Source organism: Delphinus delphis, chromosome 9, assembly GCF_949987515.2.
Source record: "Delphinus delphis chromosome 9, mDelDel1.2, whole genome shotgun sequence".
Taxonomy (NCBI): Eukaryota; Metazoa; Chordata; class Mammalia; order Artiodactyla; family Delphinidae; genus Delphinus; species Delphinus delphis.
In genome coordinates this window covers 70,590,437-70,613,290 of record NC_082691.1, presented here as the reverse complement: position 1 = coordinate 70,613,290, position 22,854 = coordinate 70,590,437, and the positions used below count along the sequence as shown (strand labels likewise).

At 38.7% G+C, this 22,854-nt stretch overlaps 1 protein-coding gene across 8 annotated transcripts in view; it reads right to left on the bottom strand.

Moving 5' to 3' along the window:
- Positions 1-22,854, bottom strand: part of ZNF277 (zinc finger protein 277) — a 125,837-nt gene that overhangs the window by 85,737 nt on the left and 17,246 nt on the right. Inside the window, exon 1 of one of the 8 annotated variants that reach the window (XM_060020747.1) lies at positions 4,024-4,515. The exons of the other annotated variants lie outside the window; for them this stretch is intronic. The gene's annotated coding sequence lies outside the window, so the exon portion shown is untranslated. Of the gene's footprint in view, positions 1-4,023; positions 4,516-22,854 lie in introns of those variants that run through there. 8 annotated transcript variants of the gene reach the window in all.

The window sequence follows — 22,854 nt, the reverse complement described above, 5'->3', positions numbered from 1 at the left end:
TTATGCAGATGATTATGCAGATTATGCAGATGACTATGCAGATGATTATGCAGAGCACAGAGGATTTTTAGAGCAGCGAAAATACTCTGTAGGATATTATAAAAATGGATATATGCCATTATACATTTGTCCAAACCCTTAGAATGTACAACACCAAGGGGGAACCCTAAAGTAAACAATGGACTTTGGGTGATTATGATAGGTCAATGTACGCTCATCCTTGGTAAAAAATGTACCATTCTGGCGAATAACGTTGATAATCGGAAAGGCTATTCATGTATGGGGGTAAGGAGTATATGGGAAATCTCTGTACCTCTGCGATTTTGTGGTAAATCTAAAACTGCTCTAAAAAAATAAAGTCTTAAAAACAAAACAAAACACCTGATTGACAGAAGTCTACACAGTGAGTTGGGTATTTAATTTTGATAAAACTGGTCTTCATTAGGAGTAAATGTCTCCAAGGAACTATAGTTTGAAGGAGGCAGCATGAATTCCAGAGTTCAATGATGCAAAGAATTAACTGGACTGTAAATCCAGTGGAGACTTAACCATGCTGCTCTTTTTATTAGGATTGCTATGGTTTACAAAGTTCTATTGGTTTTGAGTGATCTATCCCTAACCCAATCCCCCACCCCCTGCCACGCTTAAGACCTGTTATTTGTATCGCGTACTTCTGTAGAATGCAGTTTTTCAGGAATGCATAAGGTTACTAGAGTAGAAGCACCTCTGTTATTTGTATATAACAAAGTATTTTTAGGGCTGAATACACCGGGACAGACGAGGGCATCTACTGACAACATAGCTCAGCTGTTAGACTTAAAAACCCTTAATAAAAGAACGTGGGACTAGGGAATCACAGTACTCCACATATTGAAAAAGTGCTTCTGGTATAGCATATCACAGCTTACAGCGAGTGAGGACCTAGAATCAAAACTCCACTTCAGGGATGAGAAAACTATAACCTAGAAGTTATTTTCTACTTCGCATCTTGCCTCCCTAGTAAAGTGTTACAACAAGCCTTCTTGTATAGGCCAATGTTCATTATGCCAAATAACTGGCCATCTTAACAGTTTCTGCATCACGTTACAGCCAAGTCAACAAGGAGGCTTTGTCCTTCCCCAATGCAGTTCCAGTTTTATTCTGCAAAACAATGAGAAAATAGCACTTGTTTTATCAAAACATGCTTTATAACCAATTTTACTGGAATGGATTTATCCCCCAAAATCCAGATATAAAATTGCCATTCTGAGAGAGAAAAATACTAAATAGAGGAAGATAATAAGTATCACTCAGGAGTGCCAGTCTGTAAGATTCAGTGTATTGACTCATGGAATAAAAAACCACTGATATCAAAGAGGTGCAGAGTCTTAACAGTGAAGAAACCTCTCAAGAAATCTAGATTAAAACAAAATGCTTAAATGACTGTGTATTTGAAGTTATTAAGTGGCAATCAATGAAACCTCACCAGATGTTTACATAAACCACCTAAAATAGATACACAAAATTATCTTCAAAAAATTGACAGCAATTTAAAATAAGCAAGCCAAGGAAAGAGTGTATGTACTGACAAAACAGCAGCAACCCATCCATAGTTTCAGTATGTTTTACTTTGATCTGAAGATAAATAATTCCACAAAATCCACTTTGGATTTTAATTTTGGACATGCCAAAAAAAAAAAAGTTCAGAAGCAATGATCTATAAATTATTTTTGTACTTCTTGTGTTATAAATTCATTCCAAATTTCGAGTGTTCACCAAATGATTCTATGTGGGATAAAGTTCTGTACAAAAAGAACAGAAAAGACAGAAAAGCAACACATTGTAAATCCTTAAGGAACATATAGATAAATTCACCTTCAAGTCAAATTGTCATAAGGTACTTTTGACTTTCCAGAAATGACACTCAAAACCATTCAGAATCATTTGGATGGGTCTTACACTGGGCTAGTTAACAAAACTATAGCTTTCCCCATGAAAGGAGAGGGTGAGTTCCAGTTGCTTGAGAATTTCAATCATCTGAGGGAGCATCCAGGGAAATGTTGGGGAAGGTCTCTGATAGGGCAAGCTGCCACCACTGTTATTTTGAAAGTGCAGTGGGCTCAGATCCCCTTTGTGGAATCAGGAGATGTCAACAGTAGAGAACACCCTGCCTTCCTCTATGCTTCCTAGGTCTGATGACTCAAACCTCCTAGTCCTCTTCCAGTCAGCAGATATTCCCTAGCAATTAGAAATGCACTAACAAAAAAGAACGGAAAAACAGGAAAGGGAAAAAAAAATGAAGGGGACTTTTGGAATCAGACAAGAGATTAAAAAAACAAAAACAAAAAACCCCCAAAACAGCCAACAAAGCTAGTCAAATGTTAGCAATTCTTAAAAGGGCTGTTCATCACCCTTGCTCTCTTCTGCCCATTCCCCAACCTCTTCTCATTCTCAGCTCTGACTCTATAAAGCTGTAAAGCACTTAAGAAATAAGATTTTTTGAACAGAATGCATTTAAAGTTAAAACACAATAGGGAAATATTTGACTGATAAGATCAATAAAGATAAGATCAGCATCAAAAGACATTAGGTTTCCCAAATCCTAGCACTCCACTCAACGTTGGTTATTGATCATGCATGATAGCTACTAAATAAAATATAAAACACAAAATAAGGGCTTCCCTGGTGGCGCAGTGGTTGAGGGTCCGCCTGCCGATGCAGGGGACACGGGTTGGTGCCCCGGTCCGGGAGGATCCTACATGCCGCGGAGCGGCTGGGCCCGTGAGCCATGGCCGCTGAGCCTGCGCGTCCGGAGCCTGTGCCCCGCAACGGGAGAGGCCACAACAGTGAGAGGCCCGCGTACTGCAAAAAAAAAAAAAAACCAAAAAAACCCCACAAAATAAGTTATTTGGGCTATATAAAATAAGCTAATGGTACAGTAATTCTATTCAACATACCCAATATACTTAAATATAAGAGGATATAGCAGTAGTCAAAGGAATCTATTACAGAGCAGAAAGGTGCTTCACTCTGAATCTCACTGCCAGCTGTCATTTCTGCTGTGCTCCAAACATGTAATTTACAGTGGGGGAAAGGGATATTATAATAATTTGGGAAGCTTCACAAACCACTCAACCAGATGAAAGCCACTGGGTTGAACAAACTCTTACTTAAAAAAGAATAAAGAGTAGAAAGTTTATTAATATTAAAGAGATGAGTCCTACATTCATTAAAAGATAAATATACTTTTTTTGTTGCATTAAGGATTAAGAAACTTTAAGGATGAGCTCTTTAAATCTAACATATACGTGTGACACCAAGAGCTCCATAAGAGAAGACCTCCAACTACAAATAGCCAAGGGACATTTTACAAAACAAATTATTGGCACTGCTAGTTTCTGGTAAGCAATTGTTTTAGGAGTACAGTAAAACTTTAGAGCTTTCAGTGAGGTTTTCAGTATTCAACAAACCTAAATTTTATAATTATTTTCAAAGGTTTGTTATGATACGCTGGTGAGGTCTTCAAATATCTTACTGGAAATTGCCGAAGTTATTACAACTCTTACCCAATGTCCAAAAAAAGTCTTCATTTCTTGGTCTGTGATTTTATATCCAGTGATAACCCTGGACCATTGTTAGTGATCCACTGGCCAGACAGTAACTATACAGTCATCTTAAGGATTAAACTAGGGCTTCTCTGGTGGCGCAGTGGTTGAGAGTCCGCCTGCCATGCAGGGGATGCGGGTCGTGCCCGGGTCCGGGAAGATCCCACGTGCCGCGGAGCGGCTGGGCCCGTGAGCCATGGCCGCTGAGCCTGTGCTCCGCAACGGGAGAGGCCACAACAATGAGAGGTCCGCGTACCGCAAAAAAAAAAAAAAAAAAAAGAATTAAACTGATAAGTGTAGAAATGTTGTTAACAGGCAGAGTTCTCTCTGTAGTTTGATGGCAATACTACACTTAGCTCTGTCTGCCTTTACCATTTAAAGGCTAATAGGGCAGTCTTCAACAGCTTCCTTCTGCACCCTTTCCTCTCCCAGCACTGACCTTTCTTAAATACGGAGAAGCATCCAGTACTGTTCTGAGACTTTCACTTTTTCTTCTTATTCAAAATGTAAGAAAGTGCTCTCAGGTATTTTCTGTACTTCTTGGTTGACTGGTGTAATACTTCATTAAAACTCTCACTGAAATAGTTTAAATCGTACAGATTTCTAAAGCAAAATTTTCAGACAACAAAAATGAGTACATTGTAGGACTTTTAAGCAAAACAAAGGGGAAATGCACCCATGATCCCACGATTCAGAAATAAGCACAATTAAGATTATGATGATTTTTCTTCATATACATCGCCACACATTTTTAATTAAAAATCCCCAAAATACTTTCCTGATACATGTTTTTTCCCCTCCACTTAATATGCCATAAGGAACTTTCCACACCACCAAATATCCTTCTATAAAATTACTTAAAATAACCAGAGTATTCTAACAATGGAATATAACAATTTATTTAACCAATTGTACACACTTCTTGCTATTATAAACAAAATTGCAGTGAATATACCTTTAGCTAAATCTCTGCTCTTTTTAAAATAGTAATTTTCTTAGGATTAATTAGAAGTAGAATTTCTAGGTCAAAGGGTACCAATATTTTAATGTGGATCATTTATATCTTTAGTTATGGAAGTGGTTAAAGAAAGTCTGGTCACGGGACTTCCCTGGTGGCGCAGTGGTTAAGAATCCGCCTGCCAATGCAGGGGACAAGGGTTCGATCCCTGGTCCAGAAGGATCCCACAATGCCGCAGAGCAACTAAGCCCATGAGCCCCAACTACTGAGCCTGTGTGCCACAACTACTGAAGCCTGTGCGCCTGGAGCCCACGCTCCGCAACAGGAAAGGCCACAGCAATGAGAAGCTCGCACACCACAACGAAGAGTAGCCCCCGCTCACCACAACTAGAGAAAGCCTGTGTGCAGCAACGAAGACCCAATGCAGCCATAAATAAATAAATAAATAAAGTTGATTCTTTAAAAAAAGAAAAGTCTGGTCATTAGCAATTCAGAGGTGAGATTAGCAGGGGTAACCAGATATCATAATTTTTGACTTTGAACATGAACTTGATTTCTTTCTTTTATTCTGATATGAAGAGAGTCAGAAAAGATGGTCAACAATCTCTCTAGCTATAGGAGCTCCTTATTTCCTTTCTAGGGAAGCATAACCCAGGTAGGGCCATATTATAAGTGTGACCTATTCCCGGTTATGGATGCAGCTTTTGCTCAAAAGTTTCTCTCAACTAGAGTCAGGCTAGGGTCCAGAGGAAGCACTCTGCATTTTAAAGTCAGGGTTGCTGTGGTTCCTTTTTTTTAATCTTACTAAATAATTTACTTAAAAGTTTCTTTCTGCCCTTGTCCCATTCTGTCAAGCCTGAAGACATTTCTGCAACACTTTTATTCACTGTTAGGCGCTAATCAAGAGCAATTATCCCTATCAACTGACCTAGAGTTATTACAAATAATTACTCAACACAAGTTAAATTATCGAGTTTGAGTAGCTGGTATAAACAATCTCGTGTTTGTGACCAGTGGTAAGTGGGCCTAGAGGACCAATGATACATCAATGCCTTGAGCAGTAGTCCTTGAAGTGTGGCCCCTGGACCAGCAGCATCAGCATCACCTGAAAAGCTGTTAGAAATGCAAATCACTGGGCCCCAGACCAGGACCTACTAAATCAGAAACTCTGGGGGTGGGGGCCAGAAATTTGCTTTTTAACAAGCAACCTGTTTTAACAGGTGATGCAATTTAAGAACCAAAGGCCTAGTGACCTGACACCGCAAAATCTTCTAGTGAAACACCTGTGTTTCAGAGGATTCCTTACAGTGCAAGAGAGACAGATATTACAAAAAAAAATTGGACTGGAGAGGAAAGTGGGGAGAACTTGCTACATCATAACAATGTTTGGATTTGATAACTTCAGTTTTCCTTTAACAGTAGTTAGGACCAGAATCATCCAGTGCCAGATCTAATTAATCAAATTTGGGGCTTTGGGCCCAGAGCAGGATCCCAGGTGTGCTTCTGTATACTAATGTTCAAAAGCTACTGCCCAGCCTGCACTGTTGCCTAGAAAGGGCCACTGTGGCCTCCAGGAACTGGCACCTTTTTGTCTAATCCATTTTAACCTTCACCCTCAATCTCCAAGATACATTTTATGTTTTCTATCATAAAGGGCTATTTTTACTGGTATTACCCAGTGTCCTACAACTGAAATCTATGCTTCTAGATGTAAAGATTCTCACAGAAAACTATATCTTTTGGAACAGAGGTAGTTTTGAAGAGCAGGGCCTGAGCTTTCACGGAATCTGAGAATTTAAGAAATTGTATATAAACATATGTATATGCACACAAACATCACTCAGGGGAAGAGTTCACAGCTTTTACCAGGTTCTCAAAGAGATCTGTGATTCTCACAAAAGCTTAAAAACCAAACCAAACCCACAAAAAGCCCACTGGTCTAGAAAGCAAGTGATATCTATTTAAAAGTGAAATAAACACTGCATAAAATGTTGACACTGTAGAGCCGTGTATTAAGCACACATAAAAGTGAAAATGGGGACTTCCCTGGTGGCGCAGTGGTTACGACCCCACGCTCCCAATACAGGGGGCCTGGGTTCAATCCCTGGTCAGGGTATGAGATCCCACATGCATGCCATAACCAAAAGTTTGCATGCCACAACTAAGGAGCTCATGTGCTGCAACTAAGGAGTTGGCAAGCCACAACTAAGGAGCCCGCCTGCTGCAACTAAGACCCAGCACAACCAAATAAATAAATAAAAATAAATATTTTTTAAAAAAAGTGAAAATGAACAGTATGTATTATATAACACTGGGGAATCAGGCCAATGTGAGGTGCTATACTGACCCAATATGATGATCGAATGCTCTAAAGGCTTTACAGTCTACCCTCTTAAAGGCCAGACTGATGAAGATGATGGCTTGTTTTTTTTTTTTTTTAAAATTTATTTATTTATTTTGGCTGTGTTGGGTCTTCGTTGCTGCGTGCAGGCTTTCTCTAGTTGCAGCGAGCGGGAGCTACTCTTCATCGCAGTGAGCGGGCTTCTCATTGCGGTGGCTTCTCTTGCTGCAGAGCACGGGTTCTAGGTGCGCAGGCTTCAGTAGTTGCAGCATGCGGGCTCAGTAGTTGTGGCTCACGGGCTCTAGAGCACAGGCTCAGTAGTTGCGGTGCACGGGCTCAGTTGCTCTGTGGCATGTGGGATCTTCCCGGACCAGGGATCGAACCCGTGTTCCCTGCACTGGCAGGTGGATTCTCAACCACTGCGCCACCAGGGAAGCCCCGATGATGGCTTGTTTTTGTTAGGCATTATGCTAGGATGTTTATACACAATCTCTGATTTAATTATCAAAAAAAGTTCTATGAGGAAGGCAGTTTTGTTATTGTTAGGTAGTAAGAGAATCACAGTTTTAAACTTATACCAGTGGGTTAGTGACAACTCAATCCATTAGGATACTTCTGAAAGTCAGTTAACTGGCAAAGGCTTCATTCAGCAACTATACTGCTATAGCTAAAGGTCTACCAATCCCCACACAATACTGCTTCTGAGAGTCCAACGGTCTCTGATCTCTATGATTCCCAAAACCCAAAACAAGATCAGCAGTCTGCTTTGTCAGAAAGACTATGCCTTTTAAGTACAGGTCTCCACTGTCCAGCAACAGTAAATCCAGCTTTTTGATTCAGAGATTGAGCAATGACCTCCTCGACCAAAGGGTTCCACAGAAGACTGGAATGCAGGCAGTCTGATTCCAGAGCCTAACCTTGGAGTCATTATACTCTCCCTGAGCAAATATCCTGGATTATGATGGAGAGACCTTGATGCCCCCACCCTTTCATGACCATACATATGTTGTTATTTAAATACGGTGTATAGTAACTTATTATTGCTCCTTTCTAATTTTATTACTATTTAATGGACACCGTGAATGGCAGAGTCCCCATGAAGTTAGGCAGTATTATTCATCAACATTTACAACCAAAAGTATCCATATTTTTAATTGAAACAAATCTAAAGCAAAATAGCCTCTTAAATACTAAGCTTTGAAGAGTATCTAAATATGATTAACAGCATACTTTTGTATTAATAAGACAAAATGTATTTAAAAAAATATATAATCCTCTATATCATTTATAAAACATTCTGAGAGATAATCCCATGGAACAAATGTTTTATGTCATTAAATTACCTTTATTAATATAATTCACTTATTAGGCTTTTAACATATTAATTGAGAAAATAAATCACATGCAGTAGTTTTTCGTAAATAAAAAGTATTTAAGGCAAATAGACCAAAAAAAAAAACTGAAACTAAAATATTATTTACAATGGGAACTTTAAGTCCAAAGTTCTCTTTGTAAGACAATACTCCCTGCATTGTTCTCCCCTTGGCTTTCTTTCTGAGCTTTACTATAAGGCTGAAAATTCCTGGCCAGCAGCTTGACAATTTTAAGATCCATAAATTTGGGCAAGCAGTCTATACACATGGCTCAATAATAATCTTTTTAAATTTAATTGCTTTTAAAAATGTCAGTAATTTGGAAGACAGAACATGAAGGGAGATGAAATCTATTGAGGCCACAAAACTAGAAGGGCAGATTGTAGGAAGGAGGAGAGCTATGCAGGCAGGCTGAGAGCAGTGTACAGAACTCACTGTAGAGAAATATAAAGTAATGAGTTAGGGAACACCAAATTCTACAGAAAATGAATACACCCTTGGTACTCACATGCTACAAGACACTGAACAGAAGAATAAATGTTTAGTAGAGGATAAAACTTTAAACTTTTAGCACGGCACTTAAAAAACTAAGTAGACTTTTAAAATGTTTATTGTCTTGGTATAAGTCAAAGGATGTTACTTAAAAATGAAGCAACTTTATTTGGAACAAAGGGTAGTTCAGGTCACCTTGCTTTAAAAAAGACTTCTATTACAGAATATTCAAGTAAAAGCAAGCAGAATGACACAATAGCTTTGACTAGAGGCTTTGATATTCAAGAGGATTAAACAAATGAGCACTGGTGCCTTTTGATGGAGAGCAGATTATGAAGAAACTCCTAAAAACACAATTCTAAAGGGACCATGAAGGTTAAAGAATATAAGGATTTGGGGCAAAATGTTACATGTGGTAAAATTCAGACAAGAAGCACAAAAATAAATTAGGGGAGGGCTTCCCTGGTGGCGCAGTGGTTGAGAGTCCGCCTGGAAGATCCCACATGCGGCGGAGCGCACTGAGCCTGCGCGTCCTGAGCCTGTGCTCCGCAACGGGAGAGGCCACAACAGTGAGAGGCCCGCGTACCGTAAAAAAAAAAAAAAAAAAAAAAAAAAAAGTAGGGGAGAGGTTAAAAATCTCTAAAAAATGAGATTTTGTTTCCACCTTCGATACAAGTTATTCTTTTCTGCCAGAAAAAGCAAGAAATAAGGACCCAAATGAAGTAGAGTTGACCCTTGAACAAGGCGGAAATTGGGGCGGCATCCTCGCAGCTGAAAATCAGCCTAGAACTTTACAGCAGGCCCTCCTTACCTGTGGTTCCACAGCAACCTCAGCAACTGCACATCATGTAGTACTACAGTATTTACAGAAAAAAAAACCCAGGTAAAGGTAGACTCTCACTGCTCAGACAGCTGTTGTTCAAGGGTTAACTACAATCACCTTTCTCAATCTGAAAAATCAAAAACACAGCCAGAAAGCAGACATAGCTAGGCATGTAAAATGTCATTCATTAGCTCTTTATGGGATTTAGCAAATGTATTTTGCATCCTCTCATTTTTTTTTTATAGGCAGAAAACCTAATTGTTGGCTGTTAGGTAAAACTGACTTTACAAATTGTGAAATGAGACACAGTTGGTCTCCAGGTACATTATTACTAGTTTTGAAGGCAAATAAATGTCAAAGCTGAACCTTCATTCCAATCACCCAAGCACCTGGTTGAAGCTAACAACACCAGACAGCCTATAGTATTGAATATAGGGGAAGCCCAGAAGGGAATTCAAAGATGCTAGTGTAGCGCCCAGAAAGACACTCGAAATTCACGAAGCTACTTAATGCCTCAAGTTTTTATGGTGGTTGGAATCTTCTCCAAGCTGCCTGAGCAAACTTATAAGTAGGAGAACCACTGAGACAAGTTCTACTTAGAGACTATTAAATATTAGGGATTATGGTAGCCTATCATTACAAGGTCCAATCTCTATGTCTCACACACATTTCTGTGGTTGTATATGAATGATATTAACAATCCTACCAAATCCTTGAAAGAACCGTTAAAACTAAAAGAAAAATATTGCAAAGTTGTAAGAAGTGAACCTCAGATTAAAAAAAAGCAATCACTCTATGCTGTAACTTCATTGCAGAAGTTGGGATGGTACATAAACCAGAGTAGGTACAACTTTCTGTTCCATCACCTTTGCTCTCTGCCTGGCCTACCTGCCTGATTTCATTCTCTTCTTGCCCTAGTTTTAGAAGACTGTTGCATTCCTTACACTCTGAAATGTAATGTGAAAATCAAAATTTAACTGGTACCTAAGGCTGATCACTTCCCAGAAATAAGTACCCTATAAAAGCAAGATTGGGGGGTTTACTAAAGAATACCTATTGATGTTAATTTAATGATAGAAAAAAATAAAATGACCTAATATCCAACAATAAGAGAATGATTAAATGAATTATAGACATTAAACAAGTCATTAAAAATGTGTTTTGAGAGATTTAGTGGCATGGGGAAATACTCAGGAAAAAACTGTATAAATCCATATTTATACTATGATCCCTATTTTTAAAAAAATACATATTTTTAAACAAAAGGAACTACCAAAGAAAAAAACAAAAAAGCTGACCTGGAAGGGTGAAAGGAATTCTATTGTCTTCTTCCTCCTCTTTAGCTACTCTGCAAGTCTTTATAACCCTACCTCAGGAAGTGTACCCAGGATGGATGAATTTACCCATTTGGTAATTTTTTTAAGACAGTTTTTTCCTAATGTATCTGTAATTTCCTTTGTATCTGAGTATTGCTTAATTCATGTCATCTACTGACTTGGTATCTGGGATACTGCATAGAATCCTTTCATTTCTTTCCTAGGAAGGGCATGCTAGAGGCTGAAGGTCCAAAGTGAGGACTGCTCAGTTTGTCTGAGCTGTTACTTTTGTGCATGCACTAACACATTTAAAAGCTTCCCTGCCAATATCTCTAATAAAAGCCCTGAACATTAAAATCTCTCCTAAAACTTTGACTTTTTCTTTTTCTCTTTTTTTTTTTTTGTGGTATGTGGGCCTCTCACTGTTGTGGCCTCTACCGTTGCAGAGCACAGGCTCCAGACGCGCAGGCTCTGCGGCCATGGCTCACGGGCCCAGCCGCTCCGTGGCATGTGGGATCTTCCCAGACCGGGGCACGAACCCGTGTCCCCTGCATCGGCAGGCGAACTCTCAACCACTGCGCCACCAGGGAAGCCCATCTTTTTCTCTTTTTTAAAGTAAAAGTCCCTCTGAATACTGCAAGCAAAACCATGAAAAGCAAACAATTAAAAGAACTCACTAGATAGTGTCTCTGGAATTACAGTTCTTAAGTAACTTTTTTATTGGTTAATTAATTTAGAAGATGCATCCCCTATCAAAGTACTGACAGAAAAAAAAAAACCCCAACACTTTGGGATGCATCTATGGCTTAGTTTCCTTTATATAGATTTGAGGGTCAGGATACTCTTTACTCCTAGACCCTACTCTTCTGCCAGTTAAGAGGTGAGTGCTTTTAGAAGGAAACTGATTTTCCTTCTGATACTTGGAATACAATGGTAACAAAACTGCATCAGTTAGCCTTTTTTTTTTTTTTTTTTTTTTAGCGTTATGCGGGCCTCTCACTGCTGTGGCCTCTCCCGTTGCGGAGCACAGGCTCCGGACGCGCAGGCTCAGCGGCCATGGCTCACGGGGCCAGCCGCTCCGCGGCATGTGGGATCCTCCCGGACCGGGGCACCAACCCGTGTCCCCTGCATTGGCAGGCGGACTCTCAACCACTGCGCCACCAGGGAAGCCCATCAGTTAGCCTTTTATAATACATGATACAGTAACAAATCTTGATTTAGTTTAATTTATGCAAAAATATAAAAATTCATTGTATTTTATTATATTTGGGGACAATTAAACAAAACCAGAACATCTGCTGGCATGTTAAATGTCTTTCTAATTAAATCTAGAGTTGAATGAATCGATTCATTAGCAACAAGCCTGGTTTATTAACTCATTAATATAGATGGTTAGTATCACGAAGGGAAGAATAGGAGAATCTCAAAAAGTACAAAAGAAATTGCACAGTGACGTGGGCATCAGGGAGAATACTAGTTGAAGCAAAGTGCTCAGAACTCAGCTTTTCAAAGATTAAAATAAAAATCAATGTGCTAACGTGGAAAGGACATTTACAAAGATATGGTTTTTTTTTTTTAAAGGTCATAAAGGCAAGTTGGTAGCATGGGGATAAATACGTAGATAAAAATGTTCATTTGGACTATAGAAAGAATTATTATTTTTGTGCCAAAATAATAATACACTGTAAAAACATTTTTAGAAGTTTATATATAAAGGCTAAATAAGAAGGCTTCCCCATAGATAGCCAGATTTAAAAAACAAACAAAAAAACCCTACTCCTATTTGAAGGTATGCCCAGCTTGGCATACAGCCATCACTTAATAAAAATTAAAATTTTAATTATTTACATTAATTATTAATAAATTGGGAACATAAGTAAATATTTCACCCATAGGCCACTTATTTGGCAAACTTAAATTCAAAACAGTAGACAGTACTAGGAACAGGATTGCCAGATAAAATATAGGATGCCCAGTTAAATTTGAATTTCAGATATACAACGAATACTGTTTTAGTATAAGTATGTCCCAAATACTGTATGGTATTGCATAGTATAAGCACATCCTGTGCAATATTTGGGGTATATACTAAAAACGTTATTAGCTGCTTATCTGAAATGCAAATATAATTGGTCCTCAATCTTTATTTTCATTTGCTTAATCTGGTAATTCTAACAAGGAAGGAAGAAAACAAGGCTTCTGTGTATTCAAATTAGATGCTAAAACTCATGCAGTTTACTCACAGGGAGCTCAGACTCTGAGTCTATACACTGGCAACCCTCATGCCAAATCTACCCCTCTGATATATTTTATTTGATATGTACAGTATTTTAATTTTAATTAGCTACCATCATTAAAACTGAAAGAGTACACATTAAAAAAATTTCCAGACTCTGATAACACTGGGAGTCCATTTCCACATGTCAATAATCCAGATCTGGATGGCTGCTTCCTCAGGCAGGGTAGGTATGTTCCCATTTGCCATGATCCTCACCACCTCCTATTATTCCAAAATCAAGCTGAAAGTAGCAGCAATTCAAAGTGGTCGTTTTCCACCCCACTTCCAGCACTTCTGTTACCTGGCAGTCCCTTGAATTTCACTGAGTTTGTGGCCTGGGTTCTGCTATATATATTCATTTTATACCCAGTTCTCTCCACCAAAGATCTGAAGCCACAAATTATGATATGGAGAGAAGATGAAATTCTGCTAAAGTCTATTTCTCCCACTAGTTTTATAAAAAATAAATTTATTTATTAATTTATTTAATTTTTGGCTGCACTGGGTCTTTGTTGCTGCGCGCATGGGCTTTCTCTAGTTGCGGCAAGCTGGGGCTACTCTGCGTTGTGGTGTGTGGGCTTCTCATTGCGGTGGCTTCTCTTGTTGCAGAGGATGGGCTCTAGGCCCGCGGGCTTCAGTAGCTGCAGCACGCGGGCTGAGTAGTTGTGGCTCGCAGGCTCTAGAGTGCAGGCTCAGTAGTTGTGGCACACGGGCTTAGTTGCTCCGCAGCATGTGGGATCTTCCCAGACCAGGGCTCGAACCTGTGTCTCCTGCATTGGCAGGCGGATTCTTAACTACTGCGCCACCAGGGAAGCCCCTCTTCCACTAGTTTTAAAATTTGGGAAGGAAGGGAGTTTGTCCGCTTTATACATTCTTCTGGTTCTAGCCCCCCAGCCCAGTGTGCAGCATACAGTAGATGCTAAGTGAATATTTGTTTGATTAATAAATGAATGATCATCAAAGAGGGAGAAGAATAACTATGGCAACAAAAACCAAAACAAGTAAAGCTATTTAGGAATATTTGAGTGGAATCAGTAAGTAAAAATATGTTTATTCTGCTGATAGTCATTAAGACATGATGTTTGCAGTCAGTTATGTATAGCCCTTTGAAAAACTACTCAACGTAATAATCTTCAGAAACCTGGTAAGCTACTTAAACAAAACATATTGTTTTCTGAGATGCTGCCAGATAAATTAAAGGGCATTATAAACCATTACCCATGGAAAGAATCTAGAATTTCTTTTTATCTCTCAATTCCAACCACATTCCCCTAGTACTCTGAATTTTGGAATAGCATGGAAATGCAAAGAGAGGAAAGAACAGAAGAGGTTTTCTATAAGGTTTGAACAATTCGGTCCAAGAATTATATTAATTAAATACCTCTAACAAGCACAGAAACATGCTATTCCAACATCCCACCTTCAGATTTTACTAACAGACTTCCCTGGAGATTTTCTAAAATGGCTAACATACCCTTCCCCCAAGGGCAGAGATACACTTTTCCATCTTTCCAGATCCCTGGTATATAATAACTTCAAAGGATTTTTGTTATATCTGCATATAAGACACATAGGAGATAAATTTTGGGGCAGTGAAACAGCTGAAGTTACAGTAGCTGAGAGAAAAGGAAAAAAAAATTTCAAATCAGACTTCAGAAAATCCATAATTTGTTTGCCATGCCTATAATACATAAAAATCTCTTAAACATTCATTTAAAAAATATTTATTGAAAATCTACAGTGTGCTAGGCACCAAGAGACGAGAAAGGATTAGAGATGAAGATATGGATCCAGCTACCAAAGCACAGGTAGAGACACAAACAATTACAATACATGGCATTTGTTATAAATAATGGTAAGTACAAGGTATAAGGGAAATCCAGGGTATACAGAGGACCTAAGTCTGCCAGTCAAAGGTGAAGAAGTTCATTATTTGAACTAAGACCTTAAGGACAAATAATGAGTAAATGAGAGGAGCTAACCTAGTTGGAGAGAGCAGGGTGCCCCCAGGCACTTCAAGGAGTAATATGGCAGAAAGGCAGAGACAGTATATTCAGGGAACTATGAATATTCAGGGATCTGACCACAATATGGAAGCAATAAGAACAGTCTTGGTGAGATACAGAGAGGATCTGAAATAGGGCAGTGGTGATCAAGAGGTAGGAGCAAATGTCAGGTGCTGATAAGAATCACTCTGCTTGTATTGTTTGCTTGGACTCTCTGGATTCCTGACCAGGGGTATCTTACTTATATTGGTTTCTGAACCCCATCTGGTTCTTTTTTTGTAATGCCTGACAGCCTGGCTTTCAGATCGGACCTGACCACCAACAGTACAACTTCCTTAGGTTCTGTTCCAACATCCTGGTATACAGATGGTTCAGCTTTGTGATAACCAGCAGTTTAAAATAACTTTCAGAGTGCCTCTCTCCAGCTCAAATTTCTGCCTTGATATCCATGTTTTGGGGCCTACCTGCCACTTAAAACTTTAGATAACAAAATAAACTTGTCCTTTTTTTGTAATTTTCTACTACATCTGATTCCTATTTTTTGTTCTCTAAATCATGGCATCAAAAAGATTCTTGCTTTTACTGCCTGCTTTTGGTGTGTTTCTGCACGTAAAGGATGAATTACTTACTACAAGCAGAAGAGGCACTATTTAAAATACAGTTGACCCTGGAACAACATGGGTTTGACTTGTGCAGGTCCCCTTACACTTGGATTTTTTTCAATAGTAAATACTATAGTACTACACGATCTGAGGTTGGCTGAATCTGCGGATGTGGAACTGTGAATATGGTTATACTTGAATTTCCAGCGTGTGGAGGGTCAGAGCCCCAACCATGGTGTTGTTCAAGGGTCAACTGTACTCCTTTCTAAAAGGCGAATACTTGTCAGCATCCATACATTAAACATAAGAAACAGAAAAAAACACATGCTTTTATAGTCTGAGCCATTACCTATTACCATAGACTTACTGGCAATTACTTGGCCTTTCTAATACTTGTTAATAATGGATAAATAATTCAGTAGCTCAAATCAATTACACTCTCCACTGCCATATTTTATCTTAACACAAATTGACATTTAGCTAATGTTTCATAGTATAAATAAATCTAGGTGATATAAAAATCAAACAGTAAAATAATTTCTAGTCGTGTTAGCAAAATCCATCAAACTGGATGTGATGTTGTTGCCTACTATAGTTCTATCGTCTACACCAGTGGTACTCAAACTTCAGTGTGCATCCAAATCACCTGGAGGACTTGTTGAAACAGAGCACTGGGCTCCATCCTGAGTAGCTGATTCAAAAGGGCTGGGGTGTGGCACATGAATCTGCATTTCTAACCAATGCCCAGATGCTGCTGCTGCTGCTGCGGAATCACATTTTGAGAACCACTTTCATACTGTACACCAACATGAATGAAGGGGAGGAAGTGGTATTTTAATCGTGGTTTATCATCTTCGAAAAATCTTCTCTAAATTAGAGGCTCCAATTCTAGCCAGAGAGTTTGGGAAGTTAAGCCTCCATCATGGGAAAGATCCCAAAATATCGATTTCTTTTAAGCAAAGAAAATAAAGCAACTGTGTTTCATGGCAGTTTTAACAGAGATGCTCTGTGGGAGAGCTTAAGATGTTGCAGTTTCATTAGCATTATCCAGTGTTGCTATGGGGACCAACTGGAGAGGAATCATCAGTACACAAGAAAATGAAAAGAGGGAATTGATGAATTAAAAAAAAAAAGAACTTAACATTTCTGAGAAAATAAAAGTCAAGTCATATCACTAATTTTCTGGCATTTATGTAACTTAAGGTATAAATTCTCCTTTAATAAGTAAATCTATAAAGATCCACATATAAATCTTTCCAAATTCAGAAGATGCATAATCCCTTTGCAATTCAGGGAGGGAAATAAAAACAAAATCTTTTTAAAAAAAAGGAAAAGGAAAGTGGCATCATGGGGTTTATTAGGCATCAGTTAGTCATGATGACCCTGAAGCCAGGGGCTATGTGGAAAGGATGCGCATTTTGCTCAACTGGGTTCAGCTTTGCACAGAATGAGAGATAGAAGGCTCAGGCAGGTACAACACACAGCTCTGGGGATTGAGAAAGCGGGAAGGATAGGTGGATGGCCTCCTCTCAGTGTCTCAGATAATGAAACTGAGAAAAGCCAGAGAGGAAGGAATAACTTGAGAATAAGAATAAATTCTCTTTCTAAACCATCTTGCACCTGCTACCAGTCTTCCTTCTTCAAGTCTGCTTTCACCACATCAGTTCCCAGTGTCTCTCTATTTTCTGTCTCAACAAATCTCAACTTTTCTGCCTGCTTTTCCAGCTTGAGCTAATGTCTACCTACCTTCTTTACCCAACTTTTTTCTCACTATCCCTATGACTTTTTTTATACCAACTCGAGGACGAATTCCTACTTGGGATTTTCCTCTCTTGTTCAGACCCAGAGTGGATTTTCCCTTCTGTCAACTTACCCCATGTTTATGTGCTAAATTTAATGATTCTTAACTGTGATCCCAGATGCCTTAGATCCCAAGGAGTCTCAACAGGGATGAAGGGACAACTGGAGCAGACAGCTCCCTTGGCTTCCCCTCACCCTCTCGAACCAAAGAAGCCCAATTTTCATAGGTTTTATATAATGGGATTTTGTGTAAGATAATTTGGAAAACAGGTCCATTGCTCAAAGAAAAAGTTTGAGAAATACTGCTCTCTAATGCACCAAACCATTTGTCACTCAAGAAAATATTGTTACTGGCATTTTTGTTTTATGTGTATATGTTTTGTCTCATAAGTTATACTGGAAGCTCCTTAAAATAAGCTGATCTTTCTTTTCCCCATTGTGCTCAGCTCAGCAATGAGCAAAATGCTGTTTTGTTGACCGACTCATTTAAAAATTCATCTTGTAAATGATCTGGTAAAATTCATACTGAGGTGACCTCTACTGAGGTGAGTGACACAATGTACTGCCTCCCTGCGATGAATATTTCACATTTTTAAAAACAGTGCTTCACAGGGGATAGTGTGTAACGCAAAGCAATGGATTGATAAAGATACGATTTTTTAATAGCAGCAAACAAAGATTTTTGAGGAATGGAGGTTTTTCAATGTCTCTCAAATCAGGCCACCTAAATTAGCAGTCTGTGGTACTGGGTCAGTTTCGGGACATATAGTTAACTTACCAATCCTATTCATGCCTTTTGGGTTTACATAACTTTTTGTACATTGATGCACAAATATATGAACTGCTACATTTTGCTAAACTACATGCATTGCCAAGACCCGTTATTTATGTTTTTCTTAGCTCATTAAGAAATATACAACTAATAAAACATTCATTTTGGTTATTTCCTTTGGATTACAACTACATTTGAGATGCAAGAGGTTAGCTTATTGCAATTAAGGAAAAGAAAGACAAGGCTGCCAAGTGGAATACTGAACAGAGAATAAAGTGCCTTTGTCACCATAAGGCCCTGCTGTTCTTTAAGCATTTCCTTAAAAGGGTGAGTGAACAGAGCAGGACAGCATGGTAATATTGTTCCTGCATCCAGTACAGGAGTAGAGCTGCGGTTTTCTTGAGTCACTGAGAGAAAACAAAACAAAACAAAACAAACAAAACAAAACCAAAACTCTTTTCTGGCAAAAGGGTACGTTATACATATATGCCCATACTGTCTCCAGGAGAAAACCAATTTTGCCTGATTCCTGAAGTCTGTCAAGGTAGAATAGCAAACCTAGAATCTGGGGACCTTCAATGTTCTCTGCCAGTGATAGCCTTGGACCTCAGACAAAACATTTGATCCTTCCCTGCTTCTGTTTCCTTACCTGAAAAGTAGTGACGAAGCACACTCCTCAAATGTGTTTAGGCCATCGTATTCAAGTGCAGTGACAATATGAATAAGATCCTGACCATGAGATCCAGTAAGACACTAAAGATATTCAGCATTTCAGGCTTTGTAAAGTCGGAGAGTGAGTGCACAGAGAAACAAATGAACTAAAGAGTATTTCCAAAGCACCTAGAGTGTCTCAGGAACTGGGCTAGTTACTGGGGATAGAACAATGAAAGAAACATTGATTTTGTCCTTGACAAAGTTCCAGAGCAAAAAGCAGGCCTGTAACCAGGCAAAGCCCAAGATGGTCTAATGAGTGGTGTCTTGTGAAGGGAGGTGACAGGCAGGTATCTTTGACAAGGAATACTCAGGGAGGAGGTGAATATGATTTTGAAGTCTTCACAGAAGAGAATCCTCCAAGAGGAGGTTTATTTGAAGTCTACGTTGCTAGGCATTCAACATCAAATTTGAGGTACGATAAATCTTGGTTCTTTGTTGTATAAATATAATTAAGAATTTAGCGGTTTGATTTTCTTCTAAAATCAAAGAACTAAAATTTGAAACAGAAAATGTGGAGAAACTTCCATGGAGACTGGCATTTTTGTTTGCTAAAATTGGGTGAAGTCTAAAATTCTACTATAGACATCCTTCTAAACCATAGGCGAACTATGATGCATAAACAATCAAGGTCCACTAATTTTCTTTTCTTTTCTTTCTTTTTTTTTTTTTTTGCGGTACGCGGGCCTCTCACTACTGTGGCCTCTCCGGTTGCGGAGCACAGGCTCTGGACGCGCAGGCTCAGCGGCCATGGCTCACGGGCCCAGCCGCTCCGCGGCATGTGGGATCTTCCCAGACCGGGGCATGAACCCGCGTCCCCTGCATCGGCAGGCGGACTCTCAACCACTGCGCCACCTGGGAAGCTCAGAGCCACTAATTTTCTAATGACACTTGCCCTCAATCTCCTTCCATGGTGGTAACTGCTTATCAAAGAAAGAAAGTGTGTGTCTCAGTTTTGGATGCTATGGGCACTGACTATTATAAGATGTCCAAAGTTATGTGTTGAATCGTGTCCTCCCAAAAAGATACATTTAAGTCCTAATCCCTACTGTACCTCAGAATATGACATTATTTGGAAACAGCATCTTTATAGAATTAAGTTAAAATGAGTTAATTTGAGGTCATAATCCAACATCACTGGCATCCTTATAAAAAGGGGAAATTTGGATACAGAGAAAGCCACACACACACAGGGAAGATACAATCTGAGGTTGATGGCATAGATCAGGATGATGCACTTATAAGCCAAGAAATACCAAGACTGCCAGCAAACCACCAGAACCTAGGAGAGGTAGGAAACAGATTCTCCCTCATAACCTTCAGAAGGAACCAACTCTGCTGACACCTTAATTTCACACTATCAGCCTCCAGAACTTTTGAGACAATAAATTTCTCTTGTTTAAGCTACCCAGTCTGTGGTACTGTGTTATGGCAGCCATAGCAAAATAATAAACCCACAATCGCGGACCTGAGCTTCTCCCTTGTAATGGCGTGCAAAGGACATCAGAACAGGATCTAAGAGGTTGCAACCACATAGAGCCCAAGTTCTTCGTCACTTCCTTCCCTCTGCCTGCTCTTCCTTCTTCCGCTTTCAACCTGTGTGAGAACCCCAGGAAGAGAGAAGGGTGGTTGGAGCTTCAGCTAGCAGTCTCTCTCATCTTCACCCAGCTGTACTGGCCCTCAGAGCCCAGGGATCCCAAAGCAATGTATGGGTTAACTGCTGTCAGTGGCTTGGGGTGGAGGTGAAGGAACAACTGAAAACAGGAAATGAGGACTTGAAGAACCATGAGCCAAAATAACTGGGAGAAGAGTAGTTACTAAGTCATCAGAAAGCCAGGAAGAGGAGTAAGTTTCTGAACAGAAAGTTAGTTAAGAAGAGCATGTATGAGAAAAAAAAAATTATTTTGGACATTATAAACAGAAATAATTGTTCAAAAGACATATAATTTGACCTCTTCCTTGCCAGTAACCAGGTATTCAAAGTGAAATAAAATAACAGGATTTGTGCTTCTTTTCCTAGGTTAGCAATGTGTACAACACATTACATTTTTGAAAACTGTTCATAATTGCCTTTTGAAATTTTTTCTAATCACACAAATAACTGCATATTATTAGGCTTTAAACTACTAAATTATAAAAATTATGTTTAATGCACATATCAAGATTATAATAGAAAATGTAGATTAATGTTTTAAGAAGCTTATTAACTAATCACATGACCATAAATTCTAATCTAGATACATTAATACAATTAGGCAACTAAGTGACTTCATAAAGATAGATATCATCAAGTATCTTATCAGAAAGATATAATAAAGAAAACTATATACATATATATATTTAAAAACCATCTGGTTAAAGAAAATGTATCTACTCTTTTTTTAACTCTGTGTATCTTTTCTGTATATAAAAATTCACGCTAGTAATTTTTCTGTTTTAATTCTAAGGAAGTTGAAGTCACTGGTACCCAGAATGTCAAAGGGTCCAACTTGATGAAGAGAAGTATATAATGATCTAAAATTACAACAGAAAACACTACCTCAAACCTCAATAGGTTACATAAATAGAGAACCTAGAAGAATGCCTGTTAGGAGAAATATGGGTGACAAAGAAATATAAATATCATACATAATCAGGTTTAATACTGCATTCATTGTCATAGGAACTATATCTTACTTGCACAGAGAGACCCCCTTTTACAGTGTAAATGTTTCTAAGTGTCATTTGGGTTCTAGTTTAAAATATTAGATTGTGCTTAATTACAAACATGGAAGGTGAACGATTGTTAGTGAAAGGATTTGTAGAATTTTTAGGGTCAACAAAACTTAAGCTATTTACCATAGCACTCATAACCATTTAAGCTTTTCATTCTAATACTGCGAATTGTACAACATGGGTGCTCCATTAATACTGACTCACCAGGAAATCCTCTTTCTTGCCTATACTTTACTTACCTGTTCACTAGAGAAGAAAGGAAATAGAAATTAGCTTCAGATTTTTAAAGGCTACCAGGGGCCTGGAAGGGTATCTGACTCAATGTCTAACCACCAGAAAAAACTAAAGCCCAGAAAGGTTCAGATACCACCTGCCCCAGATTACTACCTGGGTCTAGTGTAATCAAAGCATAGTACCTGCAAATAGCCAATTAAGAAAAGATTTCAAGAGATAATTTTTATGGTAAAAGAAAGGGTTACTGCTGGTATTTGTCTTTCTTTTGATGTTCTTGAATGCTAAAAAATCAGCAGGTAAGTAAAAAAAAAAAAGAAGAACAAAGTTGAGGATCTCACACTTAATTGACTTCAAAACTTTCTAAAAAGCTACAGTAATTAAGACAGGGTGGTACTGGCATAAGAAAAGATCAATATAGATCAATGGAAGAGAACCGAGAGTTCAGAAATTTATCCTCACAATTTATGATCAATTGATATTTGACAAGGATGCCAAGACAATTCAGTTGGGGAAACAATAGTCTTTTCAACAAATGGTGCTGGAACACCTAGATGTCCATATGCAAAAGGATATAGCGCTGGACCATTTCCTTATACCATACACAAATATTACCTAAAAATTCATTCAAAGCAGAGATGTTTAAAACGATAGCATGAGAGAATTTGTGGTTCGGTATAATGATAATGCACTAAGAGTAAATAGATATAGGGGTTCCAATGATAGCACTGCTTGCTAAAAACTAGTTGTGTAACTTGTGCTTTTTGCTCAGTAACTTGCTTATTTTCTAAATGTAGTTGAAGTGATAGAATGAGATCAAGCATGGAATCATGCTCCAGAAAATATGACTTG